The sequence below is a fragment of the Sturnira hondurensis genome, unplaced genomic scaffold (assembly GCF_014824575.4).
Source record: "Sturnira hondurensis isolate 20B ecotype Veracruz unplaced genomic scaffold, ASM1482457v3 Scaffold0006413, whole genome shotgun sequence".
NCBI lineage: Eukaryota > Metazoa > Chordata > Mammalia > Chiroptera > Phyllostomidae > Sturnira > Sturnira hondurensis.
This window is the reverse complement of record NW_028079044.1, coordinates 29,383,718-29,396,537: the sequence shown is the minus strand read 5'-3', so window position 1 is coordinate 29,396,537 and position 12,820 is coordinate 29,383,718. Positions and strand designations below refer to the sequence as shown.

Below are 12,820 nucleotides of genomic sequence, written 5' to 3'. Positions count from 1 at the left end.
TTTGCTGTGAACCTGAAACTGCTCTAAAAAATAAATTCTACTTTAAAAAAATTCTATTATGCCATGGTCCCAATTACTGAAAAATCTTCTAATGTATGACTCTGTGTGACATCAAAAGTCATAGCACTGCCCAATATCTTTTCTCTAAACTCCCCAGACCTGCGGTCTCAAATCTCATTGAGCCAGAAAACAGGGGTGCTCCGTGCTGTTGAATCACCAACAGAGAGGTAGCAGACCCAGGCCCCCACCTGCGCTGAGCGGCCTGCACCACAGGTAAGCCCAGCAGCCTGGGGATGGAGGGGGGCTGCGCAGACAGAGGCTGGGCAGGGGCCCTGCCAGACAGCGGGTCACACAGGGTCAGCCCTGGGGCCCGGCACCCACACTGGTCACTCTCCAGCAAGAACCAACTCGCTCCCCACCACTGAAAATGCACTCCAGACCAACGGAGAGTTCAGCCAGATAGACGATGGAACTTTTAAAATAAATGTAGAAAACAAGAGAGTGGAAAAGCACTTGCCTCTTGAGATTAAAACATAATTTAACACGGTGTCATCATACCATGGAGCCAGAAATAGAAAGGAAGAGGCTCTCTCTAAGCTGAAAGGAAATAATCTCCAAGAAATACTGATTGGAAATAAAAATGAGGGGCAGAACGACATGTATTGTATGCACGATTTTCGTAAAAAGAATAGACAGGCAGATTGTTTTTATCCAGCCCACTGTCTGAAGGGCTACACAAGGAATAAGTCAGCCGGGATGACTGAGGGACAAAGGCTGAGGAGGGGGACTTTTCACTGCGTTCCTTTGGTAGCTTTTGAATTTTGAAATAACATAAAAGCCTTAACAATAACAATAGTCATTCACTACAAAATTATAATTTAATATATTATGCAATTATACAAATACATGAAAGTTCTGTGTTGATTATATAAATATAGTCCTATGAAGGTGCAAGCCAATAACTTACTATTAATACAAATATCGGGAAAGCAAGTAAATACAGAAGCAGGTGGACTTGCACTTGAAGCCAGGCACTGCTCCTGCGGTCCTGGACAAGTAGTTTCTCCTTCGGGAGCCCTCCGTTTCTCTCTGGGCACGGTGAGGTCTGTTACTCCCCTGGGAATTAAAACAAACGACAGCTGTAAATAAACGTTTGTTAAAATGAACGACAGAGCTGGTGGCTGGTGAGCATCAACTCTGGGACCCGCCACCAGGCACCAAGGGGTGGAGGACCGATGGACAACAGAGTGGGCCCTTCTGGGGCATGAGCCCCTCCTCTGGGAAGCTGACCTGTGGCAGAGAGAGAGAGAGAGAGAGGACTCTGAAACTCTGGCCTGAAAGCCTGAAGCGTTAGCCCCGCTCTGGGCCTTTGACTGTCCCTGGCCTCATCTTCCCCTCTGTTCCTTTGGGCCACCAACAAGCAAACACTTAGAATTTACGCAACCCCAGCAGCTAACAGCTTCCTGGCTGGGGCCTGCGACTGAGAAGCCAGAAGGGCTGCGTGGGCCCCTCCTTACTGTCCACCGTCTCCTCCCAGCCCCAGGCAGGCGCCCCTCGGGGCGCAGTGGCCGTGCGGTCCGTGTGTGGTCAGCGCCTTCGCCGCAGTTCTTAATTTCCAAGGAGGAGAGGGCGGTGAATCAACTTATGAGCCATCGAACTGAGAAGTGGCTTCTCTTTTGCTGCTTTTGACCGTAGGTAACAATGAGGCAGCAGAAGCCTGAGTCAGGAGGGCAGTGCAGGGAGGCTGGGCTGTGGGGAACTCCGGGCCTTCCCCACCCCCGCCCCCGCCCCCGCCCGAGTTCTGTCTGCGGGCCTCTCAGCTTTTCTCTGGCTCTTTGCTTGTTCTGTTAGAGGAAATGAAAGGGTGAAATAAAGATTGCAATATAGGATGGAAATACAAGATTACTTGTTTTTCATCCAGTCTCTGTAGGTCCCCCCAACACACACACAGTTGTTCACTTGCAACCACCGATTTGGGTTTTTCTGGCACAAATAAGCAGGGGGAAAGAAACAGGAATGTCATGATCCATATGGGGCCTTCTCTGTAGGCTCACTCAGAGTGGCCCCTTAGTGCTCTGAAAGCACCAGATTTAGAAGAAATATTACTTCAGCTCTCAAGATGGAAAAAAAATCTAGCCAGAAGGCAGAGACTCTGGAAAATTGCTAATAAATTGTTACTGCCTGCTATTTAAAGGATCGATAAGATAAGGTCAGAAATGACGGATGGGAGGGCCTTGCGCTTTGAGTGCTGATGGGGACGCGGCGCCTGACCGCTCAGGACTGTATCTGGCCGGGCGGCCCAGGCCGGCTCCCGGACTTCTGCACCGCCCCGGGGGCTCCATTCATTGCCTTGAGGATCTGTAGTTATTAATGGTGGTTATGAATAATTAAGTCAAATGGCGTGGTGGGGGGTGTGGAGTTCAGGGATCAGGGAGATTGCCTGGTGTACATGTGCAGCACTGAAAACACTCCAACATGCCTCTTCTGCGATTTTATTTGTGATGTTCTGCATGGGGCAGAATTAGGGGATGGGGCACTGGTTCCTTGCGAGGCTGCCCCGGAGACAGGAAGGAGTCCAGGCAGGCAACTGCCTTAGCCTCCACTGCAGCCCTGNTCTGCACCGCCCCGGGGGCTCCATTCATTGCCTTGAGGATCTGTAGTTATTAATGGTGGTTATGAATAATTAAGTCAAATGGCGTGGTGGGGGGTGTGGAGTTCAGGGATCAGGGAGATTGCCTGGTGTACATGTGCAGCACTGAAAACGCTCCAACATGCCTCTTCTGCGATTTTATTTGTGATGTTCTGCATGGGGCAGAATTAGGGGATGGGGCACTGGTTCCTTGTGAGGCTGCCCCGGAGACAGGAAGGAGTCCAGGCAGGCAACTGCCTTAGCCTCCACTGCAGCCCTGCCCAGCTCCTGCATCCTGTTCCTGGAGACCTCTCCTTCTGTCGGTAGGTGGCCCTGATGGAGGCAGCGTAGGCCCTACAGCCCCATAGATTCTTGAGGGACCAGGCTCTTCTGTGGGACCGGCCTCTCTTCCAGCCGGCAGACCTCCTTAGATCCAGGAGGATGAATCCATGCACCCAACAGCTTGGCCTTTCCCTCGCACACATCTCTGCCCATTTTCTCACTTATTTCGTGGTTGTGGGCTGAGCCAGCAGAGAGGCCTGGGTGGGATTCCAAGGTGTCCCGGGAGCCTTGTGAGCGAGCTGGAAGTCTTGCCTGCTCTCGCCTCCCATCCCCATTTTCCCACAGAGCCCCAGTCCTCGGAACCAACAGGATGCCTTGAAGAGACCACATCTTCCTGCCCTCCATTCTCCAGGCACCCAGGTGTGTTTGCATCCTCAGGGGTCAGCACAGGGGATCAGCTGCCCCTACAAACAGCAAGGCCATGAGGTGATGGACCATGAGTGGGCTGCAAGGTGGGGGGGCAGAACTGTGGAGGGCAGACTCCAGAGTCTGCACTTGCTTGCGGATGAGCCATCTTTGGCCAAATTGACCAAACAAGCAAATCCTTCTTGAGGCTTCTGCCACTTCCTCTTCACTGCCTGTCCCGAATGTCCTTCAGTGCCTCTCTCTTCCACTCGAGGGAGCTCTGGATTTTGTTGCTGTCTTTTTCAGTGGGTGCCTTTTTCAGTGGGCTCAAGGCAGCTCCCTTCCCCTTTGCAGATTCAAACAAGCCCAGCCTGCTGGGCCTCACCCCCAGCCGGCCACTGTGCTCACCTAGCTGCCTGGGTGTTGTGGGCTTAATAGTAAATCATCTAGCAAGCACCCGAGGAGCAGGGAGAGCAGGGAGAGCTGCAGGGCTCCCTGCTGTCTCCTTTGCCCACCCAATGACAGCTAATGGAGCCACCGCTGTCCTACTGTGCAGGGAGCCTCTGGAGGAGCAGAGCTGTCCCTCACTTGAGGCCTCACCACACTCAGGTTCCGGAGCCCAGATCTGGCCCCAAAGTGAAGATCTCTCCCCAACACCTCACCGCTCCTCCCCCTTCTGCAGGGGCCTGGGAAGATGGGTCTCTCACAGGGACAGGGGAGGCTCCAGAACAGGTGTGATGTAAGGGCCCAGATCCTTGACCTTCTCTGAGACTGGCAGGCAGGGACATCAGGAAAAGCCAGGACCCAAGGAGACTGTGGCTGGAAAAGGACCAACGTCAAAGACTCTGGCAGCTTCTTTAATCACCTGGGGCTTTCTGGACTGCTGGGAACAATGTAGATGTGCCCTTGATCTTGGGAAATGCAGCCCGAAACACCTGCTTCGGAAACAGAGAGAGAACCACAGCAGTCAGAGGGCATGCCTGGCAGAAGGCCCTGGGTTGGCAGGGTGCACACATGGAAGTCTGCTCACCCCCTGGTCCAAGCCCAGCCTTTGGGAGACCCACATTCCTGGGGTTCACCAGACACCATCTAGCTTGTCAAGGCCAAGTGCAGCCTGCGGCCCTGGAGTCCACATTTCTACACTGTGGAGGAACCACTAACTAGGCAGCTGATCCTGTGCCACAAAGCAGATGAGGCAAATGCAGAGGGGTGGCTGACAGCTGTGTGTTCTCCTGCGTGGGGATGTCATTTTGGGGGGACAGAGGGTTTATCCGTTCATGCCCAGAAGCGGGACCACTGAGGCGGTCAGCGGGGCACAGGTTCTGGCTTTGCCATGCACAGGGGCACGCTTTATGAGGTGTTGGGTCCTTCAAGGGCTAAACTGGTGGCTGAGCATTTTAGGAAGAAGCTCTGTCATCCACGCTTGGCCTGAAGGTGGCAGCTCATTCCATGTCTGAAAGGTCGGGAATTGGGAATTTCCTTCCCCGAAGCCTCTAAAGTAGGCCAGCTTCTCTTCCCCCTGGACTTCCTCCAGCCTTTGGAGGTTATGAAACAGCCTCACCTCTGTTTTCCGAGATTAGTTGGTGGACTCATCCACAGGCTCACCACTCCACAGCCTGGGGTGGCACGAAGCAGCCCCTGGCCAAAGAGTTGCCCCTGCTGCCCTGCCAGTGTGCCCTGGGGAGTCAAGCCAACGTGGATGTGAACCCATGCAATGCCACTCGCTAGTCGATTGACCTTTGCCCAGTGACTGAACCTTCTGAGGGTGAAAATCAGAATTCCCGTGATCTCCCTGCCTGCCTGGTCTCCTCAAACAAGTGATATTCCGGGGGTCAGCAGGCCAGGTAGGTTGGAGGGATAAGGATAGAGCCTGTGAAGGAACAGAAGCACCCACTGTCCAACGAAATCCTATACGTGGGTGCCAGGCAGTTGGCTTCCGGGGGACTCAACACTGACAGCCAACCTCTTCACACACTGTGCTGCTGAGATGCAGGGCGCCCCTGCTGGGCATGATGGGGACTGCAGCTCCAGCCTCGGCAGCCAGGCCGGCTCCGCAGGTGGGAGGGATAACAGTGATGATGATTACAGCCACCACCTGCTGAGGCCAACTGCAGTTTTGTGCCCAGTACTCTCCCAGGCAATTTATATCTGCTGACTCATTTAGAGCTAGTAATGGTCCTGGACTGTTGGTATCCAATTTTGTAGATGAGAAACCGAGGCACAGAGCAGTCAAAGAACTTGCCCAAGGTCACTCGGCTAGGAAGTGGCAGTTCTGAGACTCAAATCCAAGGCAAGAGTGCTTTCAAAGGCTAAACTGAGATGACTCTTAAAGCTACAGTCAGCACCGCTGTTGGCAGAGGCCAGAGGCAGAATCACGAAGGGGCAATTTTCATGCATTCGAGTCTGTTCCATGTACAGGGCACAGGTCCCTGTCATTTGGCCACTAGCTGGAGAAGGGATGCTGCTGAGCCAGGAGGCAGCCAGTAGAGCTTCAGGGCAACCCACCTTGGCCGGGGGGGGGGGGGGGGGGGGGGGGGGNCCACAAAGGGCGGGGCAGGGGGGCGGGGCAGGGGGAGGTGGGCAGGAAGGAAGGACGGCTAAGGAGCCAGCGCCCTCCAGGGCCCATTCCGTCCACACCTGAGCACTTTAATTCTGCCCCAGCCCCTAAAATAGAACAGCACAGAACCTAACAAAGCCACACCCCCTGGGGAGGTGAGCCTCAGAATTGGAACGATGAATGCTTGGGCCACGGTGGGAGCTGTAGAAACATTAGGATGGAAATTAAGTTGGAGAAGAGAGAGCTCAATGGGCCTTGGGGACTGCTGTTTTCATTCCACAGATTGTCTTTCAGAGACAAAATTAAACACTGAACACAAAGCAAATGTTCAAGGGAGAAAGACTCTGCTGTCCTGCTGGCAACCTAGATGTCCCCTGAGGGGCTTGCTCCTGAGGCCATGAATCCCGCAGGCTGGTGCAGGGTCTAAACGTCCCTGGCCACCTTCCACAGACCCTATGGGTGTGAGGGTGATGAGGGCACCTCTCCACATAACTTCCCGCCACCTTCAACAGAGGGGGGCAGCCATAAGGCCTCAGCTGAAACTATAGAGCCACTAATTGTTGCCTGGGACGATCCAGGCTCTAAGCGGGGCTTTGATGAACCTGCAGAATTCCCAGGGAGCCCGCAGGGCTGCGGCATCCAGCCTCCCGCTGCAGAGAAGCAGCAGCCATCCCACCAATCACAGTGTCCTCGACCTGCTGTCCCTTCCCATCCCCCCCATTCCCCCCAGCCCCCCTCAGTTCAGTTCCCAACATCTTACAGACTAATTATACCTAGGGTGGGGCATGCATGCAGAGGTTGGACTCTCATAATTATATTAAGAGCTTCTGACAGGACCAACCTTTCTGTCTTCTATTTCTGTCTTGTTGAAATTCTGCTGCACCGCGTTGATGGCAGAAATAAATGTGAGGGGAAGGATCCAGCCACCCTTTCTGGAAACAGGGGAGAGAGAGGAGTGTGTTATGTGCCCAGCACTCGTGTCCACAGGGAGATTTATAGCTTGTTCTCTTGACTAACAGGAGGGCGGCCAAGACTTGGGGTGGGAAGGGAGGTGGTGACCCACATTGTCTCACGCTGAGTGAAACTGATATCAAATCATAGGCTGAAAGGGGCCCTCAGAAGGAAGCTGGCTGCCCCCTTCCTGTTTCGTAGGCTGGCTCTCTTCTTGCATCCCTGCTCCTGTCTTGACCTGACCCAGGTCGTTTGCCTTGTTATGTATCAAAAGGTTGGGGCTGGCGAAGTCCAGGCTGCTGGCCAGGACCTTCACTGGCATGCTGGCCAAGGTCCTGGCTGCCTTGCATCCCCAGCCACCTGGTTCTCTGACCTCAAGGGGAGATGACAATCTAAGAGCAGAACGGCCGATATTGCAGCTTCCTGTGCAGAGCAGTGCAGTTGGAGGCAGTGAGGCCTTCTAGGGGTGCGAAAGGTTAAAGGTCAAGAGAAGCATCGTAGACAAAGAGCCACGTGCCCCTGCTGAATACCCTAATGGTAACCCACATTATCAGTTATACACCATATGCCAGGGCCTGAGTTATACATATAACACAGCTCATCTAATTTAAGCCTTGGGATGGACAACACTATGAATTCAGCCTCATTAGCCCACTTTATAGATGAAGAAGTAGAGGCTTAGAGAGCTTACGTTAACTTATCCAGTGTCCTATGAAGAGTGAGTTTCGTGAGTGGAATTGTATTCATAACTGAGGTTTGCAGCCAACAATCTGAAGCCTGCACTTGTGGCCTCCGAGTTGCACTGTCAATTATACACCCAGGTGGGGAGAGAGTGGGGGAGCAAGGCGGGCGTCACACAGAATTACGGGCATCCCCACATTTCCTGGCACTCGCTGAGAATTATCTCTTGAGGTGGCCAACTTTCACGTCTGCTCTCCCTCCGCCCTTCCTGGGGAGGTCTCCACCAGGGCCCACCGGGCTCTAGCAGGGTCTCAGAGGGGAACCGCAGCCCTGACAACTTTCCTCGCTGAAAGCCCGTGGAGGCTAGCTCATGTTCTAGGCTTGCCACCGGTCTGCCCTTCACACACTTTTGTCTGGAGAAAGGAAACACCCTATTGCATGAGGGTAGTCATTCCAAGAGGTTCACAGTCACACCCAAGAGCTGCGTTCCTGGTAAATGCATGAATTCGTATCTCGGTGCTTAATGAATCGACAGGCGCAACATGACCTTGGGATCACAGGCCCCACTTCAGTCTCACCTGCGAGGACCTGAATCTGTCCAGGGTGTGCGGGGCTGCGAGTGACAGAAAACCAGATTCACAGAGGCTGAAACACAAAGGGGTGTGTTTGGTGCACATGCCAAGAAGTGTGTGACCAATAGCTGCCCACGTTGGTCGTGGCTCAGTGGCGTCAGGGCTGGCTGCTTTTGGCTTTTCTGATGAGGCTGCGAGACAGTAGGTGCTACTCCAGGCCCGTGGCCCTGTCACCAAGAGGTGAAGACAGCAGCTTCGTTCTGTCATCAGAACGAGCAAGAACCCCCTGGCATGCTTCTAATGAACCAACATCACAACGGGCTCGTGAGACCTTACCCGGGACTGAGAAAGGCAGCAATTGTCCTTTACAATGCAGGTGCCCAGGAGAAGGAGGTGGGGCCATCGGTCAAGTCAATCAACAAGTAGTCTTTTGGGGAAGAACCATTTCTCAAACTGTCTGCGCCAGGATCCCCACCGGGCCTCTGCTGCTTACTAGCTGTGACGGTGGGAGGTTCACCTACCTAGGTATTCCTCATTTATACAATGGGCATCATGGCACCTACTCAACAAAGCTGTTCTGAGAGGTAAGCTGTGCGATAAACGTAAGTGCACCAACCGAGTACCTGGCACATGCTCTCATCGCTGGATCCCCATCAAGCTGACAGGGACAGATGGCAGAGATCAGGCCCCAGCTGGCCTTCCCCAGACCTCTTACCCTTTTCCTGTCTGTCTATGGATTCTCTCTCGACTGCCCTGTGGGGCAGTTCAGGATGGATGAGCTCCAAGGATGAAAGGTGGGAAACCGCGTGACAGGTAGTGGAAGCACAGAGGTCAGGGGTGGGGCCTCGTGCCCAGAGAGGCCTGTTTTGAATCCTGGTTCCACCCTTCCAGCTGTGGCCTGTGGAGAAGGTGCTGAAGTTCCCAGTGCCCTTGCTCCCTAAAAGGGGGTAACATTGGTACAAATATCACTGGATCATTACGGAAATTAATGCAATACTGCTGGTAAAACCCAGGGTCAGACGTAGAGCAAGAGTCACTATTGGAGATGTGGACTGGACTCCCCCAGTGCTAGGCCACTTGGGGGCACTAACCAATCCCACTCTCAGCCTTGCAGAGCCGGAACAAAGCCCAGCAGAAGGAGTAGGCCTGGCTTGGAATCCTGACTCTGTCCAGTTGAGCTGCCCAGCTCGTTGGGCCTGAATTCATTTACTTGTGTGACGAGGACAGAGCCTTCCCCGTGGCTACCTTGGAAGGATGGGAGAGAGCATTGGAAAAGCACCAAGTCCAGCTCCAGGTACAGAGCAAGCTCTCGGTGCCCAGCTATGGCTCTCTCTGCTGGGGCATGATCAGGGCTGCCAGGCTGTGCAGAGCATGGCTCGGGGGCACAGGGGTTCTGACTATGTCTTCCGAGAGACAGCGAAGATTCCTTCAGCAGTCTTTGACAGAACCCTTACTCTATGAAACTCAACAACGCCGCAGCCTCTGGGGCTCAGCCACAGCCATGGGCCAGTTAAGCAGAGAGGAATGGACGCGGGGGTCATGCCAGCCTTGCCCTCCAGGGCCCGTGCTGGCATGGGGATTGAGGCCGAGGGTGTCAGGGCTGCTGGCTGCCACACCAGCAAATCACTTTATTAGTCTTCCTGCAGTGGTCTGGGGCCTTTGGCAGGGAAGGGAGGCAAGCAAGCAGGACGTCTTAGATTTCTGTGTGCATCTCTTTCCACAGACGGGGGAGCTTTGTTCTATGGGGAAACCTCCTTGTGGATCCTTGTGACTTAACGAAGAACACGATGCTCCCTGTAGGAGGAAACAGTCCATTCCTGGGCTCTGGGAAAGGGCCGCTGCTGGGAGTTCGCATCGTCGCTCTGCCCGCTGCTGCCGGAACAGGGCGCCAGGGAACCGAGGAGCCTCCCGCCCGGGGACCGAGATGCAGACTCTGCTTGCAAGATACGAAGGTTAAAGCGGATGCTGTTTTATGCCACCACCTAGAAATATTATTTCTCAGGTCCTCAGTAGTTAGGATAGGCCTTGCTTCACCGGCAGTTAAAACAGACGCCATCCGTTTGCATGGTGCTTCTTACACAAACTAGGGGAGTTATCAAGGCCCTTCCCATCCAACATCACAGGAGTTGGTTGAAGAAATAAAGACACTGAGGCATAAAGAGTTGTTATTCAAGGTCCCTAAGATCATGAGTGGAAATTGCAGGAGGGGTCAAACCCCGGTCCGCAGACTCCACTCATTTCATTATGCCATTTTGCTTTATTCATTAGTAAGTTTTGCACTCACGCCTGGGTAAGTCGCATCAGCAGCCTGTGCCTTGACGTCCTCATCGGGGGCATCATAAGCACAGGATGGGGACTCCGGTGGTGGCTCGGTCACTCACTGCTCACGCTGTGACCTTGGCACTGCCCAGAGCCTGCCAGTCTTTCATCTCGATGGGGAGTGTACCTTGNCCGTGGCTACCTGGAAGGATGGGAGAGAGCATTGGAAAAGCACCAAGTCCAGCTCCAGGTACAGAGCAAGCTCTCGGTGCCCAGCTATGGCTCTCTCTGCTGGGGCATGATCAGGGCTGCCAGGCTGTGCAGAGCATGGCTCGGGGGCACAGGGGTTCTGACTATGTCTTCCGAGAGACAGCGAAGATTCCTTCAGCAGTCTTTGACAGAACCCTTACTCTATGAAACTCAACAACGCCGCAGCCTCTGGGGCTCAGCCACAGCCATGGGCCAGTTAAGCAGAGAGGAATGGACTCGGGGATCATGCCAGCCCTGCCCTCCAGGGCCCATGCTGGCATGGGGATTGAGGCCGAGGGTGTCAGGGCTGCTGACTGCCACACCAGCAAATCACTTTATGAGTCTTCCTGCAGTGGTCTGGGGCCTTTGGCAGGGAAGGGAGGCAAGCAAGCAGGACGTCTTAGATTTCTGTGTGCATCTCTTTCCACAGACGGGGGAGCTTTGTTCTATGGGGAAACCTCCTTGTGGATCCTTGTGACTTAACGAAGAACATGATGCTCCCTGTAGCAGGAAACAGTCCATTCCTGGGCTCTGGGAAAGGGCCGCTGCTGGGAGTTCGCATCGTCGCTCTGCCCGCTGCTGCCGGAACAGGGCGCCAGGGAACCAAGGAGCCTCCCGCCCGGGGACCGAGATGCAGACTCTGCTTGCAAGATACGAAGGTTAAAGCGGATGTTGTTTTATGCCACCACCTAGAAATATTATTTCTCAGGTCCCCAGTAGTTAGGATAGGCCTTCCTTCACCAGCAGTTAAAACAGACGCCATCCGTTTGCATGGTGCTTCTTACACAAACTAGGGGAGTTATCAAGGCCCTTCCCATCCAACATCACAGGAGTTGGCTGGTACTATGAAAATTGAAGAAATAAAGAAACTGAGGCATAAAGAGTTGTTATACAAGGTCCCTAAGATCATGAGTAGAAATTGCAGGAGGCGTCAAACCCCAGTCCGCAGACTCCACTCATTTCATAATGCCATTTTGCTTTATTCATTAGTAAGTTTTGCACTCACGCCTGGGTAAGTCACATCAGCAGCCTGTGCCTTGACATCATCGGGGGCATCATAAGCACAGGATGGGGACTCCGGTGGTGGCTCTGTCACTCACTGCTCACGCTGTGACCTTGGCACTGCCCAGAGCCTGCCAGTCTTTCATCTCGATGGGGAGTGTACCTTGTGTACAACATTGTTGCCTGGCACATAATAGATGCTCAGAAAATGGTGTCATCGTTATTGTTACTAATAACAATATCCTTTAGTCCAATCTTATTTAACAGTTCAGCTCCAACAACAGGTGTGAGCCTCTTGCACCTGCTGTATTTACTTACTGACCTACGTAAACTTTAGATGGTTACTTAATTTGAACACAAGCCTCTGGGGTTCAGGGACTTTCACAATTCTCTGTGATGCCAAGCCTCCCCCTTCCCTCATCACCTCGGGACCTGCTTTGTATATATTTATCAATTGGACTAAAATTAGGTGATAAAAGGTGCTCACTTCGGCAGCACATATACTAAAATTGGAACGATACAGAGAAGATTAGCATGGCCCCTGCGCAAGGATGACACGCAAATTCGTGAAGCGTTCCATATATTTTTGAGATGCAAATCAAAACCACAATGAGATACCACTTAACACCAGTCAGAATGGCTACCATGAACAAAGAAACAAACAACAAGTGTTGGAGAGGTTGTGGGGAAAAGGGGACTCTAGTTCACTGTTGGTGGGATTGCAGACTGGTGCAACCACTATGGAAAACAGTATGGAATTTTCTAAGAAAACTAAAAATGGACGTGCCTTTTGACCCAGCAATTCCACTGCTAGGAGTATATCCTAAGAACCCTGGAACACCAATCCAAAAGAACCTATGCACCCCGATGTTCATAGCAGCACAATTTACAATAGCCAAGGGTTGGAAGCAACCTAAATGCCCATCGGTAAATGACTGGATCAAAAAGCTATGGTACATTTACACAATGGAATTCTATGCTGCAGAAAGGAAGAAGGAGCTCCTACCCTTTGTAACATCATGGATGGATCTGGAAAGCATTATGCTGAGCTTATTAAGCCCGGCAGTGAAAGACAAATACCATATGATCTCACCTTTAACAGGAATCTAAACAACAAAACAAACAAGCAAGCAAAATACTACCAATGACACTCAAATACGGAACAGGCTGACAGGGTCCAGAGGGGAGAGGGGAGAGAATTACAGGGGAAAAGGGGAAGGACTCACATGAACA

The 12,820-nt window shown here is 52.8% G+C and overlaps 1 non-coding gene across 1 annotated transcript; it reads left to right on the top strand.

Moving 5' to 3' along the window:
• The first annotated feature begins 12,066 nt into the window (after positions 1-12,066).
• LOC118989063 (U6 spliceosomal RNA) lies at positions 12,067-12,173 on the top strand. The gene has a single exon (XR_005066943.1). It is a non-coding gene; the product is annotated as a U6 spliceosomal RNA (small nuclear RNA).
• Positions 12,174-12,820: the final 647 nt, after the last annotated feature.